The sequence below is a fragment of the Scyliorhinus torazame genome, chromosome 25 (assembly GCF_047496885.1).
Source record: "Scyliorhinus torazame isolate Kashiwa2021f chromosome 25, sScyTor2.1, whole genome shotgun sequence".
Taxonomy (NCBI): domain Eukaryota; kingdom Metazoa; phylum Chordata; class Chondrichthyes; order Carcharhiniformes; family Scyliorhinidae; genus Scyliorhinus; species Scyliorhinus torazame.
In genome coordinates, this window is record NC_092731.1 from 16043352 (window position 1) to 16050680 (window position 7329).

The window sequence follows — 7329 nt, forward strand, 5'->3', positions numbered from 1 at the left end:
CAAGCAGTTAGGAAGCCAAATGGTCTGCTGGCCTTCATTGCGAGAGGCCTTGAGCACGGGAGCACGGGTGTCTGACTGCAGCTGCACAGGGCCCTTGGTGACACCACACCTAGAGTATTGTGGACAGTTTTGGCCTCCTTATATACTTTCCACAGAGGGACTTCAGCCAAGGGATGGCAGGATTGTCGTACGAGGCGAGAACAAAGAGCAATACAGCACAGGAGCAGGTCCTTCGGCCCTCTAAGCCTGTACCGGTCACGGTACCAACCTTGGCCAAAACACTCAGCACTTCACGATCGAGTCACCTGGGTTTGTTGTGAAGAAAACCTGAGTGAAGAAACCTCTTTACTCCGAGGGTGGTGACCTGTGGGATTCTCCACAACAGAAGGCCGCAGAGGCCGAGTCACTGAATATATTTAAGAAGGGAATATTTAGATTGATAGACTCTAAAGGTGCCGAGGGGTGTGGGGAGAGCCTGGGGACTATGGCGTTGAAATAAAGAATCAGCCATGATCCTATTGAGTATAGGAGCAGGCTCGAAGGCCCAAATGGCCTCCTGCTGCTCCGATTTCCTATGTTGGGAGGTTTCACAACAATAACAGTGCTTTATAAGATAAGGCCATGTTGTTGCAAGTGGGGTTTCGGCCAAGTGACGTGACATTGTTGTGGGGTGAAATGGATTGGGAACGTTTAGACATGGAGTGGTATTCCCCGTCCCGCCGCACCCGGTTCCCTGGTGTGTCGCGCCCCCGCCGGCAGCGGGATCCTCCGCCCCCTCGGCTGGCCAATGGGGTCTCCCATTGTGGGCACCCACACGCCATCGGGAAATCCGCGGGCGGACGGAGAATCCCACCCAGGATGTTCCAACCATCATGAGCTTTCGTTTGCGCATTTGCAGGGTATGGGCGTTGCATTTATTGCCCATCCCTAATTGCCCCTTGAGAAGGTGGTGGGTGAGCCGCATTCTTCAACCGCTACAGTCCCTGTGGTGTAGGTACACCCACTGAGCTGTTAGGGAGGGAGTTGCAGGATTTTGCCCCAGCGACAGTGAAGGAACGGCCGATATATTTCCAAGTCAGGGTGGTGAGTGGCTTGGAGGGGAACCTCCAGGTGGTGGGGTTCCCAGGTATCTGCTGCTCTCGTCCTTCTGGATGGCAGAGGTCACGGGATTGGAAGGTGCTGTCGAAGGAGTCTTGGCGAGTTGCTGCGGTGCATCTTGTAGACGGTACACACGGCTGCCACTGTGCGCTGGTGGGGGAGGGAGTGAATGTTGAAGGTGGTGGATGGGCTGCCAATCAAGCGGGGCTGCTTTGTCCTGGATGGTGTCGAGCTTCTCGAGTGTGGTTGGAGCTGCGCTCACCCAGGCAAGTGGAGAGTATTCCATGATAATATGAGCCTGGGGCTGACTTGAAAGTGCAGCCTGCCTTCCCCTGTCCTTTATTGTTATAAATTTGTCCGTGGAGGACTCGGCAATGAGTCCTGTATTCAACACGATGATAACGGAGTCAGGGCGGAGGTTGAGTGGAGAACATTGGAAGAATAGGAGGTAGGAGCTCAGAGGAAGGACAATAGTAAGAATGATAAATACAGAAAGGGCTGTGATGGAGAGGGGCCGACCCCTGGAGGTGAGAAAAGAATTTCCTCCTCAGACGACCAGTTGTCCTGTCGCCAGGGAAACCTTCGTCATTCTTCTCTTAATGGATGACATCAGAGAGAATCCAAGTCCAGAGATTCGTTATGGTGTTAGCCGAACGAGATAATCCGGAGATTCGCAAAGAGGGTGTAATGAATTTGGGAGTTTCTTTTATGTATCTGATGCAGAAATGATTAAAAGCATGGGCGAGGGTATGTATATATCTGCTGTGGTCAATTTTTAAATAAAAATCCTGGATTAAAAGATAGACATATTTTGTGGCTGCCTAAGGTGCAATTAAGATGCTGTCAATGTGAGATCATCGTTATTTCAAACCATGGTTTTTTTGTTACGATTTACAGGGAGTAGATAATTAGAGACATTGTGTTTGAACTTAAGTAATTAGGTCATGGGATTTGAGTGGAATGGGGATGATGTAATTAATGGGAGGAGCCAGGTCTGTAGCAGGCAGGATTTGAGTTTAGTTGTGGCTGTGAGGTGAACAGCAGCTTCTGCAGAAGGCTGTGCGAGAGATGCAGCATTAATCTGACAGGATCTATCTCTCTCTCTCCTTTCGAGCAGTCTCTCAAAAGATCTCTGCATCCAAAGATTGGCGAGCATTTCTGTGTTTGCTGGCTCCATTTAAAAGTGGTATTTGCCCCGTGATGGGTTTTGCTTGATTGGAGATAAAGAACGCATTATTAGTTAGAAGCTAAAGTGAGAGGAGATCAAATTGAGGGATACAAAATGATAACAGGTGTGGCCAAAAGCGGGTACTTCCTCTTGTGGGGCATTCTAGAATGGGAGGTCATAGTCTTTGGATAAGGGGTGGTAGAGTTAAAACAGAGCTGAGGAGAAACTACTTCTCCCAAAGGGTTGTGAATCTGCGGAATTCGCTACCCCAGAGTGCGGTGCATGCTGGGACAGTGAGTAAATTTAAGGAGGAGTTAGACAGATTTTTAATTGGTAATGGGCTGGAGGGTTACGGAGAACGGGTAGGGCAGTGGAGTTAAAGCCAGGATGGGATCAGCCACGTATTACTGCTGCCTCATGGGGCCGAGGTCCCAGGTTCGATCCTGGCTCTGGGTCACTGTCCGTGTGGAGTTTGCACATTCTCCCCGTGTCTGCGTGGGTTTCGCCCCCACAACCCAAAGATGTGCAGGGTAGGTGGATTGGCCGCGCTAAATTGCCCCTTAATTGGAAAAAGTGAATTGGGTGCTCTAAATTTATATTTAAAAAATGATGGTATTGAATGGCGAAGTGGGTCCGCCTCCCTCTCCTAGTTGTTTAATTATTATGATATGTTTTTATTGTCAAGCACTGTTTAACTGGAAATTAAAAGCTATTTTTCTGTGATGTTAAAGGTAGTTTAATATGTAATAAAGATTGTTTTAATATTTCATTTTCTGGTGTGATGTATCTGTTGAGGTGCAGTGTGCCATTGGCATTCCCCCAGAGTTCCCCTCGTGTCAGAGGTCACACGGCTATGGCAGGCCAGACAGGACACTCGGTAATCTTCGCGTTTCAGAGCCCGAACATGGAGCGGGCGCCCCGGGAAAAGTGGTGCAGCAACCGGGCCGTTGGGCCTCGTCACCCGCGCGCTCACTAACATTGGCTACTGCTTTCCCAATAGCTCGCGACGGAGGCTGTCTTACTCCCGCTGCGGCCTCACTGCTTCCCTATCACTGTCGCCTCCTGAGATCTCCCCATCTGAACTCCCGGATACTCCCACATTTCGGTGGCTCTGCCTTCCGCTGCCATGCCGCACCCCCCCCCCTCAAAACTCCGGATTCCCCTCCCTACACCCACCCTCCCCTTCTCGAACCCACCCCGAGGGCAGCACTGTCCCGTAGCACAGTGGTTGGCACTGTGGCTTCACAGCTCCAGGGGCCGGGGTTCGATTCCCGGCTTGGGTCACTGCCTGCGCGGAGTCTGCACGTTCTCCCCCGTGTCTGCGTGGGTTTCCTCCGGACGCTCCGGTTTCCTCCCACAAATCCCGAAAGACGTGCTTGTTGGGTGAATTGGACATTCTGAATTCTCCCTCCGTGCACCCGAACAGGCGCCGGAATGTGGCGACGAGGGGATTTTCACAGTAACTTCATTGCAGTGTTAATGTAAGCCTACTTGTGACACTAATAAAGATTATTATCACTAGGTTTACATCGCCCACGCGAACACTCCCTCGTGTCGCTTGGCTTCAAGCACCTTTGGCGATGCTGACGGGGGGTCTGAGAGGGGGAACCAGCTGGCTCCCCCTCCCCCCAGCCCCACCCCCCGCCTCTTAACGCGGGACTTTTCTTTTGACACCCGGCACTTGACTGTCCCGCGGCATCGGGGCCGACGGCTCTGTCTTGTGATGTTATCAGATTCCTTTAACCTTTGTCAGCGAGTCTGTGGTCAGGCCGCCGCTCTGTCGAGTTTGGCTGCCGGGTTCCTGGAATTAAAATTAGGCTGTTCACAAACCACAAACCGCTACGCAATCTGCTGACTCAGGCACCGTTTCCTAGTCAGCATCTCCGTGTTGCCAGGGGTAACCGAGGTGTTCAGAGGTGGGGATGGGGGTCTCGCTGCAATGACCCCGATCGACGCAGGAACTAACGACCAGGCTGACCCCATTACCTCACGGCCTCAGTCTCCAGTCAGCTGATCCGGGAAGGTCTCCATTCCCCCAGGCTGGTTTGTGGCACCCAACGAGGCTATCCGGCCCATCGAATCCACAGCGGTTGTCTGTAGGTCAATCCGGTCGGTCCCACTGCCACCCACTCCCCACCCCCTCCCTTTCTCCCATTCCGTTGGGTCGGGGGGGGGGTCATACCTGGCACAAAGGGCGATGGCGACGATGGTTGGAGGACAATCACCTCAGCCCTCGGCCCGAAGCTCTGCGGGGTTATTTCTATCGAGCACCCATCCAAGATCCGTTTGAAATCATTCAGCCCTCTGCCTCCATGCCCCACCCCCCCCACCCCATCGTGGGCAGAGGGTTCCAGGTCATCATCCCTCGCCGTGGGAACACAATCTTCCTCACATCTCTCCCCTCGCCCCCGGGATCTCTTTCCCAAACCCTGAAATCAATCTCTCCAGTCATTAAGACAGCAGACAACGGCAGCAGTTTCCCTCTGTCTAACCTATCTAAACCTGTCAGAATCGTGGGCCCCTCGAGCAAATCTCAATCTGATTTGCTTCAAGGGCAAACCCAGTTCCTCCAAACTTAACCTTGAAGCTAAATTTCCACATTGTTAATTTTCCAGGTGCTGTGCCTTTAAGAGACAGTATTTAAAGGGGCCAACTATCCAACAAGTGTAATTGTAGTCACCGTAACTTGAAGGTGTACCTGTGCAAGAGACCCGAGCTGTTCAAGTGAAGGCAAGCATCCAACAGAGGGCAGTAGAGCGGAGCTGCTGATTGGCTGTTGTGGGGGAAATTTGCATACGTGCATTGTGGTCACCGCAACTTGAAGGTGTACCTGTGCAAGAGACCCGAGCTGTTCAAGTGGATGCAAGCATCCAGCAGAGGGCAGTAGAGTGGAGTTGCTGATTGGCTGTTATGGGGGACATTTGCATACGTGCATTGTGGTCACCGTAACTTGAAGGTGTACCTGTACAAGAGACCCGAGCTGTTCAAGTGAAGGCAAGCATCCAGCAGAAGGCAGTAGAGCGGAGATGCTGATTGGCTGTTGTGGGGAAAATTTTCATACGTGCATTGTGGTCACCGTAACTTGAAGGTGTACCTGTGCAAGAGACCCGAGCTGTTCAAGTGAAGGCAAGCATCCAGCAGAGGGCAGTAGAGCAGAGCTGCTGATTGGCTGTTGCGGGGAAATTTTCATACGTGCATTGTGGTCACCGTAACTTGAAGGTGTACCTGTGCAAGAGACCCGAGCTGTTCAAGTGAAGGCAAGCATCCAGCAGAGGGCAGTAGAGCAGAGATGCTGATTGGCTGTTGCGGGGGAAATTTGCATACGTGCAATGTTCCTCCTGCAGAATCTTTGAGGTGAGGGATGCCGTCAGTGTCCCTGCTGATTTCATGTGTGGGACGTGCACCCATCTCCAGCTCCTCAGAAACCGCGTTAGGGAACTGGAGCTGGATGAACTTCGGATCATTCGGGAGGCAGAGATGGTTATAGATAGAAGCTTCAGGGATGTAGTTACTCTGAAGAATAAAGATAGATGGGTGACGGTGAGAGGGGCTGGGAGGAAGCAGTCAGTACAGGGATCCCCTGTGGTCGTTCCCCTTAGTAACAAGTATACCGCTTTGGATACTGTTGGGGGGGGGATGTACCAGGGGTAAGCCATGGGGTACAGGTCTCTGGCACAGAGTCTGTCCCTGTTGCTCAGAAGGGAAGGGGGGTGATGATTTTTACATAGAATTTACAGTGCAGAAGGAGGCCATTCGGCCCATTGAGTCTGCACCGGCTCTTGGCAAGAGCACCCTACCCAAGGTCAACACCTCCACCCTATCCCCATAACCCATTAACCCCACCCAACACTAAGGGCAATTTTGGACACTAAGGGCAATTTATCATGGCCAATCCACCTAACCTGCACATCTTTTGGACAGTGGGATGAAACCGGAGCACCCGGAGGAAACCCACGCACACACGGGGAGGATGTGCAGACTCCGCACAGACAGAGACCCAAGCCGGAATCGAACCTGGGACCCTGGAGCTGTGAAGCAATTGTGCTATCCATAATGCTACCGTGCTGTCCTCCAGCTCCTCAGAAACCGCGTTAGGGAACTGGAGGAGTAGAGCATTAGTCATTGGAGACTTCATAGTTAGGGGGATAGATAGGAGATTCTGTGGGAACGAGAGAGACTCGCGGTTGGTGTGTTGCCTCCCAGGTGCCAGGGTCCGTGATGTCTCGGATCGTGTTTTAGGGATCCTTAAGGGGGAGGGGGAGCAGCCCCAAGTCGTGCGTACCACGTAGGTACCAATGACATAGGTAGGAAAAGGGATAGGGATGTAAGGCAGGAATTCAGGGAGCGAGGGTGGAAACTTAGATCTAGTACAAACAGAGTTATTATCTCTGGGTTGTTATCCATGCCACATGCTAGCGAGATGAGGAATAGGGAGAGAGAGGAGTTGAACACGTGGCTACAGGGATGGTGCAGGAGGGAGGGTTTCAGATTTCTGGATAATTGGGGCTCATTCTGGGGTCGCTGGGACCTCTACAAATGGGATGGTCCACACCTGGACCAGAGGGGTACCAATATCCTGGGGGGGAAATTTGCTAATGCTCTTCGGGAGGGTTTAAACTAGTTCAGCAGGGGATTGGGAACCTGAATTGTAGCTCTAGTATACAGGAGGTTGAGAGTAGTGAGGTCATGAGTAAGGTTTCAAAGTTGCAGGAGTGTACCGGCAGGCAGGAAGGTGGTTTAAAGTGTGTCTTCAATGCCAGGAGCATCCGGAATAAGGTGGGTGAACTTGCGGCATGGGTTGGTACCTGGGACTTCGATGTTGTGGCCATTTCTGAGACATGGATAGAGCAGGGACAGGAATGGTTGTTGCAGGTGCCGGGGTTTAGATATTTCAGTAAGCTCAGGGAAGGTGGTAAAAGAGGGGGAGGGTGGCATTGTTAGTCAAGGACAGTATTCCGGTGGCAGAAAGGACGTTTGATGAGGACTCGTCAATTGAGGTAGTATGGGCTGAGGTTAGAAACAGGAAAGGGGAGGTCACCCTGTTAGGGGTTTTCTATAGGCCT